The 13,016-nt window shown below is 44.9% G+C and overlaps 2 pseudogenes; one reads left to right on the top strand and one right to left on the bottom strand.

Annotated features, from left to right (window-relative positions):
• The first annotated feature begins 259 nt into the window (after positions 1-259).
• LOC115318344 lies at positions 260-2,645 on the top strand (annotated as a pseudogene).
• Positions 2,646-3,737: 1,092 nt separating this feature from the next.
• On the bottom strand, positions 3,738-6,069 carry LOC115318345 (annotated as a pseudogene).
• Positions 6,070-13,016: the final 6,947 nt, after the last annotated feature.

Here is a 13,016-nt window from a genome sequence, read left to right as displayed (position 1 = left end):
TTTATCTGAGACTACATCTTGAACATTTGAATATTAGCAATACAAGTTGATCAATCTTCAGTATTTATATCTTCTTGGCGTTACTCTCAGTTTTATGTAAAAGTTATTCATGGCTTGCACCTACGTCAGGCGTGTCTCGTGAGTGACGTCAGTTCCGCCGACGGCTAGCCGACGGAAACGCTGGGCGCCATCTTGACTGCCACTTTTCGACCGTGACTGCAGCTAGGCACATGCACGCCGGCACTCCTTTGCTTTGATTATGGTAAACTGTGCTGTTTTCGGATGCAGTAATCGATCCCACAAAAAAGCCGGCTCTTCGAGCAGTTCTACCGTCTGATTTCTTCGATTTCCGACGGTTATCACAACGTCCTGTTGCAAGACGCGAGACCTGTCAACAGCCCGACGACCCGAATGGATCCGCCGTGTGAACCGAGCCGACATGAAGGATGCCACTGCGTTTCATCGGATTTGTAGAGTGCATTTCGTGACAGGTAAGAACCTCTATTGATTAACTGGTTTATTCAATTTGCACGATATTGACATTTGCTGCGGTGCCTTCGATCGTCGCCAGCGAGTGCGTGCGGGGGCGGTACGCAGCGCGTCTGTTTGTTGCCACCTAACTTTTTATGTGCTCTGCCTATGATTCTTCAAACGCCAGGCAAACCGTCGGCTCTTTTTGACCCTAATCACCCAGACTGGGCCCCTTGTTTGCTGCTTGGGCACAAGAAGAAGTTTAGTCGGCGAATTGCCAGGCAAATAAGTCGTATGTGTTAGGTCGCATTTTGTTACGAGGTACACACGGCAGATTGTCACTGATCAAAAGATCACGAACTTAATTTACAGGTACAATCAACTAAAAGCGCGAGACTAATCCAGGACGAGATCGCAGAAAGAGCCAGCGCAGCATGGTGGGTATAACTTGTGACAACTTATTTTTATGTCACTATTTGCCGCTCGCGTTCATTTCCCTCGCTTAATTTGTAGAAGGGGCTTCCACAAGTGTGCCGAAATCAGGTTGCACTCCTGAGCATTAAATATGTTCAGTTTATTTACTCATTGTAGTATGATTGCACCCTTTGCAACATATTAACATGACATCTTCAACAAATTTCAGAAGGTTGACAGGTCCACTCAGTCGTGAACATCATGCAAGAAAATGTTTGAGAAGCACAAACATTCACTAGCATCCATGATCAGCTCATAATATTATCGGTTAGTGGGTTAGTGTGTCGAATGTTGACCTGAAGTTGGCTTTGTAAGTCGTGGGAATCTGGGTAACACTGATATCTTTGTCTGAGTGAACTAGACCTTTACACAATGCTTTGCTTCTGTACATTAAAACTGGATATTTATTGGCAATACAAACTCTGGTACCACGCTGATTGTACTTGCCTGTTTCACACAACGGTCAGTCTCAAACACCACGCCCGAGCCGGGGTGTGAAGCCGACGACCCCACAACTGATCCCGATGCGGGTTACGTGCATGCAGGATCCAGCCCCGCAATGGCCCACATAGCTGGTACGAGATATTTCGGTGAATGCTTAAGAATGGTACTACTTTTTAGGACCTTCTTGAATCCATGGGTAAAGTTTGATACTACGCGGAATGTACTTGCCCTTTTCACAAAACGGTCAACCGCAGACACCACACCCGAGCCAGTACCCGACGCCGACGACCCCACCACTGATCCCGATGCGGGTTACGTGCACGGAGGATGCAACCCTACAATGACCCACACAGCTGCTACGAGAGTTTCGGGTGAATGCTTGAGAATGATGCTGCTTTTAGGACCTTGAACCCTTCGGTAAAGTTTGATACTACGCGGAATGTACTTGCCCTTTCGCAGAACGGTCAGTCGCAAACACCACGCCCGAGCCAGGACCTCACGTCAACGACCCCACCACTGATCCCGATGCGGGTTACGTGCATGGAGGATACAATTCCACAATGACCCACACAGCTGGTACGAGAGTTTCGGGTGAATGCTTAAAAATGATGCTGCTTTTAGGACCTTTTCGAACCCTACGGTAAAGTTTGATACTACAATGAATGTACTTGCCTTTTTTACAGAACGGTCAACCGCAAACACCACACCCGCGCCAGGACCTGACCTCGACGACCCCACCACCGATCCCGATGCAGTTTACCTGCATGGAGGATCCAGCCCCGCAATGGCCCACAGGGCTGGTACGCGAGTTTCCGGTGAATGCTTAAGAATGGTGCTACTTTTAGAGCCGTCTTAAACCCTTCGGTAAAATTTGATACTACACGGAAAGTACTTGCCCTTTTCGCAGAACGGTTAGTCGCAAACACCACGCCCAAGCCAGGAACTGACGCCGACGACCCCATCACTGATCCCGATGCGGGTTACGTGCACGGACGATGCAATTCCACAATGACTCACACAGCTGGTACGAGAGTTTCGGGTGAATGCTTAATAATGATGCTTGTTTTAGGACCGTCTTGAACCCTTCGGTAAAGTTTAATACTGCACTGAATGTACTTGTCCTTTTCACAGAACGGTCAACCGCAAACACCACACCCGAGCCAGTACCTAACGCCGACGACCCCACCACTGATTTGATGCGAGTTACGTGCACGGAGGATGCAACCCCAAATTGGCCCACACAGCTGGTACAATAGTTTCGGGTAAATGCTTAAGAATGGTGCTGTTTTAGGAACGCCGTGAACCTCCCCAGACAGGGGGCCAGGCCAGGGGACGGGGTGTGGTGGGTGAAGAGAGGCGAGTGTTCTACGGGCATCGCAATCTCTGGCTGGCATGGCTGAACAGGTGATGCTGCGAAATGTAATCCTGTCGACAAGCGAACATCCACTGGCATGCCCGCCACTGAAGCTGCAGCCAACATGGAAGCACAGAGGGGTGCAAGGGCACCAGAAGGAATTTGTCTTGGCACAAACTAAGGGTTTGCAGAATAATCCGACAGGCAGCTGTGATAGTACTCGGCGCCACGTGTCGTGGCGTTTCAGCTCAAATTGGATGCAATAGTATTGTGCTCTTCAACCCTCATGCTGCCTTACGAGCACCTGACCTTTGTGTTTGTGTGTGTGTGTGTGTGGGGGGGGGGGCGCTGTCCTAACGGCTATCGTTTTAACTGGCCATCACAGAAAGGAACATACCCATCCTTCTCACTGGGGTAGGTGGAGGTATTTTTGATTCTCAGGGCAGTTGACCAATTGCCAAGCATGTTTTGGTTATTTATCAATATCAGAGCATGAAGTGAATAACTGATTTAATCTGTCAGAGTCTCATTCTTTGTATTTGCTCTTTGACAACTCCTCTAAGGTTATCTGGGGCTAATTGTGTGAGACAATGTAACCTTCACATGCGTCATTTTCACAGCAGGACCATTAAAAAAGATCGCATAGTACTCAAATGTTCCAAAATCTGTTGCGATAACACAGCGTGACTGGTGAGATAAGACATTCATTCTCATCGTGCTTCTTGATGTTGAGATTTATTTATTCATTTACCCTAAGGGCCATTTCGGGCATTACATAGGGGGGAATTCATAAAAAAGGAACACGTCGACAGTAGTAATACACAGAAAACAGAAAAAAAAGAAAAGAAAAGAAAGCCAAGGCACACAAAAAAGCAGTACATATAATAACAAAGTTCAATTGCTGCACTTCAATGGTAACATTATACAAATACGAAAAGAAAACGAAGGACACACTGCAGTACTATGGCTTATCTGCGACGAGGGGCAAGCCTGATTATGTTTTTTGTGAAATGAAAGGAATCAGGAGATTTAAAAAAACCTGATAATCCTCTGTCACTGCGATATCATACGGTAAGGCATTCCATTCAGAAACGGCAAGGTTAAAAGGAGAGCATTTGTATAGGTTATTGCGGGCAAAAATGGGGTTACTTTGTTGGAGTGGTCTAGGCGTGGGAAGATACGGTTAGCTGGAACAATGCGTTTGACGGAAAAGTGTAGAAGACTGATATATTTTATGAAATAAAGAAAAACGGGCGATTCGCTTTCTGTTCTCGAGAGATGCTAAATCTAAGGACTCTTTTATACTTGTTATACTACAGGTGGTTGAATAATTGCGTGTTATAAACCGGGATGCTTTATTTTGGAGAGACTCTAATTCATTAACTAGATAGGCTTGCTCGGGATTCCAAATAACTGACGCATATTCTATTCTGCTTCTTACAAGAGATGTATATGCCATTAGCTTTGTTTTTGTGTCAGATAAAAACAAGTTTCTTCTCAGAAATCCCAGGGTTTGATTAGCCTTTCGTAATATTGTCTCAATATGTAATTTCCAAGATAACTCTACTGTGAGGTGAACACCTAAGTACTTAAATGATTGCACCTTTTCTATATCTGCACCATTATTTGATAAGTATGCTCGGGAGTGTTTGTTTTTGTAGTGAACGTCATATGTTTCGTTTTATCCGTATTTATCCTCATTTGCCAATCAACACATCATAGTGAAATTTTGTCTAGATTTGCCTGAAGTAATGCGCTATCAGAGGGGGAAGATATAGTTCGGCAGATGACGCAGTCGTCTGCAAAAAGTCGGATCGTGGACTGAATGTTTACGTGAATATCATTAATGTATAGTAACAAGAGGAGTGGCCCAAGTACTGATGCTTGTGGTACACCAGATTTTACGGCTATTGGGGGAGAGATTATATTATCGATAACGACACACTGACGTCTATTTGAAAGAAAGTCTGAGATCCATTTAATGACACCCGTTTCTATATTAGCATCTCTCAGTTTTTTTATTAACCTTGTATGCGGAACACGATCAAAGGCTTTAGAAAAGTCAATAAAAATTGCGTCAGTTCCGGGGAGGAGTGAATACTTTTATGAAGGTCCGTAATTAACTCGAAAAGTTGAAGTTCACAGGAACGTCCCTGTTGAAAGCCATGCTGGTTTGAAAAGAGAAGGTTGTGAGTCACGAGATACTTCATAGTCTGAGAATAATTTATGTGTTCCAGTAATTTACATGATACGTAAGTAAGAGAGATGGGTCTGTAATTTGTGAGGGAGTTCCGATTGCCAAATTTGTAAATAGAAATGACATGGGCCAGCTTTTAATCGTCGGGTAGGGTTCCAGTAGAAAGTGACTTTTGGAAGAGTGCTCCTGAAAGTTTGCTGCATATGTCTTTTGTTAATTTCAGCAATTTTGTGCTTATTCCGTCCGGACCAGGGCTTGAATTTGTTGGCAGTCGATCTATTGCATTGGCAACTCCCTCACCGGTGATGATAAAAGTGTCCATTTTAGCGGACGTTGAAGATATTAACATATTATTAGTCAAGGGCATTTCATCCGTGAAGACGCTACCAAAGAAAGAGTTAAATGCCTTTGCTGTCTCCAATGTGCTCAAAACACAACCCTCTTCTGAAAAAATAGAAAGGCGTAAATTCTTTGGTTTAGGGTTCACCACACTCCAAAATTTCTTCGGGTTGGTTTTCAAAATGTTAGACAGGTCGCTGTTAAAGAATTTAAGTTTGGCTCTCTCGATTTCTTTTTTGCCAGACCTTGAATGTGAACGATAAGACTCCCTGCCGTCCTGGGCGTCCGAACGCTTGGCTTTTGAATAAAGTCTATTTTTCTTATTTATACACCGTCGCACAGTTGTCATGAACCAGGGATTACTAGCACAAGGTAAAATATAAATTTTGGGAATACACATCTCTTTCACCTCAATCATTTTATTTCGGGAAGACACCCAGCTGTCATTTACTAACTGGCAATTCAACAAATTAAAAAAATCGAAAGAAAATTCAGACAACATATTTGACATTTTTTGAAGGTCGGCCCTTGTATAGTCAAATATCTGTTTCTTCAGAACGTCACGTCTCTGAACTGGGGCAGTAAAAACAGAATGTACCATCTCGTGGTCGCTGATATATTCTAAAACATTAACATCAATAGAATGAGGATGAGTAGTAAGAACTAAATCTAGAATATTGTCGTTACGGTTTGGCTGGCTAACAATTTGTTGAAGCTGAGATGCGTCCATAGTATCTAGAAACTTTATACATTGCTGTTTGTTTCCACCGAGTTTATCGGCTACTTTCATATTCCAGTTTATACCAGGTAGGTTAAAATCGCCAGTCAGTACGATGGGGCAGCTAGGGAATCTTGCCTGTACCTGTTCCAGACTTCCGTTTAAGTTTTCCACAAAATCAGATGGGCAGTCGAGTGGACGGTAACACACACCAATCAAGCAAGACCTGAAATTTAACCGCACTGTCACCCACAACATTTCAAGAGGGCTCGGAATATCAATGCGGGAAGAGATCAGTTCATTTTTCACAGCGATGATAACTCCCCCGCCTCGTGACGCGCTCCCATCTTTTCTATACAGCCAAAAAGTTCTAGATATACTCAGTTCACAATCGGAGACTTCCTGTGTAAGCCACGTTTCTGTGCCCATAACTATATCAGATGAACAGGCTTCAATGCTGGAAAGTAAATGATCTTGCTTAGGAAAAATGCTTCGGAAGTTGGCGAGAATAAAAGAAAGCCGTTCCCGAGATTCTATCTTGCCTTTGTTGTTTTTATTACCTTCCCGTCAGGTGTTTGGTGAGGTGCGCGGTGTCGACGGGGTGCTTATACTTTCTACCACCATGTCGTTATCTGCGTCATATCGATAAAAAGTATTATTTACCAGTAGTTTATCGTAATAAAGTTTGAACTTGCTGACCCCAAACCGTAGCTTTGCGAAATCGCGTAGCTTCTTCCTAATTAGTTGAATGTTTGGTGAAAACTCTTCCTCAATCCAAACGCCACGCAACGTAGAGTCCTTTAGTTTTTACGCGTTTCTAATAATTTCGTCTTTCTTTTTTGAAATTCAGGAACTTAACCACAATAGGCCTGTTAAAACCAGCCTTCTTCACGCCAAGTCGGTGGGCGCGCTCGATTTCGCCAACACTGACATGCAAGTTGGTAGAAAGGAACGTCTTCGCGATGAACTCGGAGTCTGACCAGCTCTCACGTTCTTGTTCCGCTAGTCCTTTAATAATTACATTATTACGACGCATTCTGTTATTCAAGTCATCTGCGAGGTCTTCATATTCTCGTTGCCTTTGCGATATTATGTTGACCTCTGTTTTCACATCATGCGTTTCTGCTTTCAATGCAGCAAGGTCCTCCCTTAGCTTTGTAACCTCGCTTATAGTTCCTTCTAGTTTAGTCACGCGGCTGCTGATGTCGTTAATGCCAGTGTTTATTTCATTTAGTCTTGCCGTTGTTTCCTTCTGGTACTGTTTGTTGGATTCCTCGGTATCCTTCAAAGCTTTCTATATCTGATCCAGCTTATCGGGGCCAGGGTTTGTTTCGATATCTCCCACGCATATTAGTAGCTGAGCTGCACACAAAGATAGCAACAGAAATTTTGCGGTGGGACAACACGTCTGAATGAAGAGCGCTAACCGATGAAAACGCCGACCCATCATTGTCTTTGCTTTTTGGCGGGTTGAAAACCGGCCAATTCTGGTTCGGTACGTTGATAGGTCAACGCCCAACTCGGTTTACAGAGTAAGAGCACCGTGGGATCCGCGACCGTATGAACAAAATTTAACGTCTTCAGATCTAAAGAGATTCGACAGCTTACCTAGAAAAGAGCGTAAACATTGACTGTCAGCACTTGCAAGGCAACGGTCGCAAATCCCACGGTGGCAGGGGCCAAAACGCACTTGGCAATCACTCGGCTGCCTGAGCACCCCAGCTTCCTCCCCCACTTTAGTTAGAAGGTTGGGTATGTTCTGTCACATGATGATGCCCCACATTATGGGATTTTCGAAACTCTAATCAAAGCATTGTAGATGTAAGGAACTAAAAAAAAATCAGCAATCACCAGGGACACAAATATTTACATCCTGGCACATGAATCTGTTGTGTCTTGATTGGCCCAAACTACGGAAGTTTTCAGTGAAGAGTGCAAATGATCGTTACACTCATGTTGATCTTACATTAATATTGTACAGATCCGCCTGCCAGGACCACAATACGTACTGAAGTCGGCTCAATCCTGGAGAAGCCCGTAGCAGACAAGGGTATGTTTCTCATATTGAAGGTTAAATAGGGTGAAACCCCATGTGGAGGTACGAGGGCCGGGCTTTTCATGTCCTTCGCATTTTGCGTATTTTCAGGAATGCAAGCTGATGAGGGGCGCATAAGCAAGTGGTACAATACCAGAAAGAGCTGAACATCCTACGACTGGAAGTGTACTTTCTACGTTAAAATCTGGAGTGGAAAAGCGTCACAGAGGAAGCCTTTCAAAATAACGAGGAGCAGACAAAATACTCCACTGGGCTCCCCAACTTCAGCATGCTCCACATGGTATTTAAAATACCCTATTGAAAAAGGCTAATATGAACTCGGCTTATTGGAAATATTGTATTCCAATGAAGTTGATGGAAACCAATAAAAACTTATTGTTATCCGATTAACCCAATACGTACGATGGGAATTCATATCGGAGCACAATATCCCGATATAGTATGCGGTTATTGGTATACAACAGGATATTGGAGCACAATATCCCGATATAACTTGCGGTTATTGGTATACAACACGATATCGAAACACAATATCCCGACAGAACTTACGGTTATTGGAATAGAATACGGCACCGCGTGCATATTGGTGACCGACGTGGACATACTGTGCGGCCAAACGATATATAAATATCGGTCGTCGATCACGTGCCCAAAGGAGAATACAATATCGCGTGGATAAATCTCAGAACGAATTCCAAGTTACCAACATGAATTACGTCGGCATATACCGCGGACTAAGAGGATACGTAACACAATATTGATCGCCCGTAAAGCAACATGTGGATATCGGTACGCCCACATATATGACATCGCGTGAATGTTATCGTACAACAGCAGGAGTTACCAAACGGCAATACGAGAGAGAACGATATTGGAGGTGGATACACACAGAGCACAAACGTTCCGCGTTGTGAACACATTCACATTGATCGAAAGCGCAAGTGTACCTACGGCACACAGTACACACAGCCTCGAGCGCTTGAAATGCTAGACAACCACCAAACCATTCAGAACTCGAACACCCGCGAACTACCTTTCAATGACAAAGCCCGATAACGACGTGCTTATCGGAGTGATGGTTTTCAAACAAATGTTTATTGCAGTTTTAATGCAATAAAAGTTAGGGGCTACCGATGTTGGAACCCAAATCGAACGCGATATGTTACAATGTTAGTTCGCACAATAAAATAATGAGGATTAATGGGCTTGACAGGTCACGCGCTCCTTACCCGCACATTTATCGATACTGGCGATACTGACCCACCTTTCTGGGTAATCCTACTCGTATACAAAATCCACAACCACACACGAGCACATTTCAACCACCACACTTCGTCGCCTGTTTCGCGAGATTCACACACTGTAAAAAAACGACGTCAAAATTACGTGCCTTTGCGCCATCAAACGATACGTTACAGACTCGTTTTATGAGAAAAGTTTCCATCGTCAACCCGCGCGCGCGAAAGCTCGAGCGCTCGAGCTTCGGAGGCAGTTCGAACTCCGAAGGGAGCAAGCCGAGCGAGCCTAGCGAGCCGGCGCGCCTGCGCGCATGCGCTGCCTGCAGTGCAGTAGCCTATCGAGCCAGACGAGCGGCTGAGCGAGCCGCCGAGCCCGCCGGTCCAGCCAAGCCTAGCCGAGCCACCGAGATTGCGCGATTGCGCACTGCGCAGCGACCGCGACCGCGCCTGACCGCACCAACCCGGCAAGGCGGCGGCGGCGGCGGGACCGACGGATGACAGCTCGTCAAGTTCGTCGCGCACTTTGCTTGTGGGCTCCAAGTGAAACCAACGCACTTTCAATCGCTTCGAAAGGTACGTATAGACGACTTTATTACTTGCAGCATTGAGTGCTTTGGTATACAAAGATCAAAGTGAACACTGAAGGACAGAATGGAGACATGATGTTTTGAAATCGCAGCTTATTTGAACGCATGTGTCCCCTGCTGAAAGCGTCTGGGTGTGCTCTGTTGCAGACGTCATTTCGACTGCGTGTACTCTGATGTAACGTCAGTCAGTGTTTACACTCGGCTACCTTGGCTATATTGTTATCTCATGTGCGAAATAAACGTAGAAACCAGCGCCTCGTCTCTTTCGGATATTCAACCTCCAGCCCCCTGGCTCCCAGCGTGCTTACCGGCGCAAACCGTTCGACGTGTTGGATTCGTGGGCTCGTTCGAAGAGGCGTTGTTTAACGCTCACGAGTCGCCGAATTGTTACCGGAGCTTCTCTTTACGAAAGTCGCGATCGACGCTGGGCTCTGAGTTCGTACTTTTTTCTTCCCTGGTAGACAATGAGTGCCGACCACTCATCTGTGGTGCCGACTGGCGTCGTACGAAGTTGAGAAAAGCTAGCGAGTCTGTCAGATTTTCGTGACGCCGCCCAACTGCTCTGCTACCGGCTGCGCTCAACGAATAATGTAAAAAAAACGCGTTTTCTAATTTTTAATTTTTTTTTCCATGTTTCACCTCAGTCAACGCAAAGTAAATCGCGGCCGTACGTCGGTTGACTCCCGATTACTGTCTCAACATCGTAGATTGTCTCACCACAATGGTGCCTCTTTGGTGTGATCTTATCCTGATATCGTTACATCTTGCTTTTTCATCTTGACACACTTCTAGACACCCTTCTACACGTTGCACTCCTTGTCGAGATGTCGCTGGTGTTTGAGACAAATCTGAAGTCGCTTTTTGCTCACTCCTTAGTGCACATATTTCATGTTCAACATCAGGTATCTGAAGGAGGCGCCATGAAACCCTGGAGTTCGTTTAGAGGTACCTGAACATACTGTATTAAGGTGTCCTTTTATGTGTTATAGTTTCCTACAAAACCAAATTGCACTTTGTTTTTAATATACCCTAATACCGTTCACTACAATTAAAGTTGCAATGAAACATTGGCCACGAGAGGTGACTCGGCCAACGCAGCCTGAAAATTCCTCACATAATTTTCTTCATGGGTCATTTTGGACATTGACAAATTTTCTTGTGAATAATGAGTGTTATGCACATGTGTTCTACTTTTCGTACAGGTACTTCAGTTAGATAAACCCCAGCAAAGGCAGCAAGGCAGTCTCATGGGGTCATACCAAGGATAACTGCATTCCTGCTCGAGTCCCGAGTCTTGTCACTAAACTTCACTGACATAATGGTACATTCCCTTTCCTTAACTTTTTCTTCTGAAATGTGTTTTTCTATTGTTGTTGTTGTTGCTTTTTTTTTTTTTGGAAAAAGGGTAGTACAACGTTTAAACACCCGATGTCTTTTTTTTCTTTCTTTTTGTAAAATGTGTAGTACATCGTTTAAACACCCAAGCGTTCATAAATGGTCTCTGTACCAGACAATAGGGTGTCTTATACTCTGTTTCATACTTAGCGTGCAACGCTGTCAAAGGTACTAAAGTGGTGCGCATGAAAAAATAGAAAAAAATGTGTTACTCCGCGCGTTTCGTGGACGAGTGGTAGAAGGCGCTGCTCTGGCGACACTGACGTCTCGGTGGCCGTGGTTCGAACACATCTGACGCGCAAGGTTTTTGGGTTTGTTTTTTCTTTTTTAGACATACTTTTCGTGCAAGATTGTGCGCATTGACGAAGTGCATAATTCAATTCCTCCTTCTTGATTTTTATTTATAAGTTGCCGAGAGGCCAGATTTCTACCATCTGGTCTGCCGCTTTGCAAGTGTTATTTGTCTCCAGCACCGAGTTATATTTTTCTTTCGTGCAGCGTGGAATGAGGAATCGCTTTAATAGCAGCCTCGTCCCAAAATTTATAATAAGACGTTAATGAACAATAGTTGTGGCCTGTACAGTTTATTTTGAAATAGCTGTCAAGGGTAGGAATCTCCCTCTCGGAGCACTTACGATGCACCTTCAGGCGAATGGCCTTCTGTGTGAACTCGTCTAGCTTGACTGTCCCCGTGCTCAAAACTTTCACGTTGCGAGGTCTTTGCTTCGGGGACGCCACCTTGCCAGATAGGCACTGCACCCTGCACTTCGCGACAGTACAGGGCACACTCCAGTGTCGTTACTGGCCGTCTCCAGGACTTCGCGACTGAATTCTCCGGGGAATGTGTTCTTATACTCCCGTACACATTGGCGATCATCTGCTTGCACTCTTTAAGATTTTCGCACAACGAATCTTCGAAAACATCCGAGCAGGAGATGTACTTGAGCTTGCTGCGTAAGACGCCATCCTCTCAAAACCAGCCAGTGCCACACAACCCGAAAACCCACAGCGGCTGCCATACGGACGAACACGAAAACAGTTTAAGGTGGTTTACATTATCTTTTCCTTTTTCTTGAAAAACATTTGTGCTCCGTCGAAATCATAACGCCCCTATCAGTTACTAGCCCCGAGGAAGCACATTTTCCGCCTTTTTAAATTTTTTTTGCAGGGGACGCACTATTTTATGGGGCGAACATAGGCACGGTCAACAATGCAAACCGGTGCACTAGCTTTGACTGCGTAGCACTCTATGTATGAAACCGAGTATAGGATTTCTTCAGACGGGGCAACCTTTCCAGCAATTTTGGGGCTGCTGGCGGGTTGTTCCCTAGCTTTCCCTAGATCGACACGAATTGCTGAGATCGGGTCCGGCTCGAAGCGGACGAGCAACTCTGATTACTCGGAGATGTTTGAAGCGGCAGCAGCCAATCAGGAATGCAACATTTTCACGTGACACCCCTGTGGTCGTGATGATGACAACTGAGGACTTAGTTCTGGTTTGAAATGGATCATTTTTGAAAATGAACTGTTTCAAAAAGATGAGTTAGTATTCTAAGCGCACTTTAAAGATATAAAAACATGTTTTTAGGATATAACTGTGCGTCTAAACACTAAGAAAAATGAAATTTCATGATGATGATGGCAAGTCGTAGTAATTCGGTTGCTGCATGTGAACGCGGGCGGCCCGTGTTGCTGGTGTTGCGACATGAAATTGCTGGGCGAAATCGCCCCGTCTGAAGCGGG

Source organism: Ixodes scapularis, unplaced genomic scaffold (assembly GCF_016920785.2).
Source record: "Ixodes scapularis isolate PalLabHiFi unplaced genomic scaffold, ASM1692078v2 PGA_scaffold2__306_contigs__length_199485367, whole genome shotgun sequence".
NCBI lineage: Eukaryota > Metazoa > Arthropoda > Arachnida > Ixodida > Ixodidae > Ixodes > Ixodes scapularis.
The sequence above is the reverse complement of the archived record's forward strand: the minus strand, read 5'-3'. Positions and strand labels throughout refer to the sequence as shown.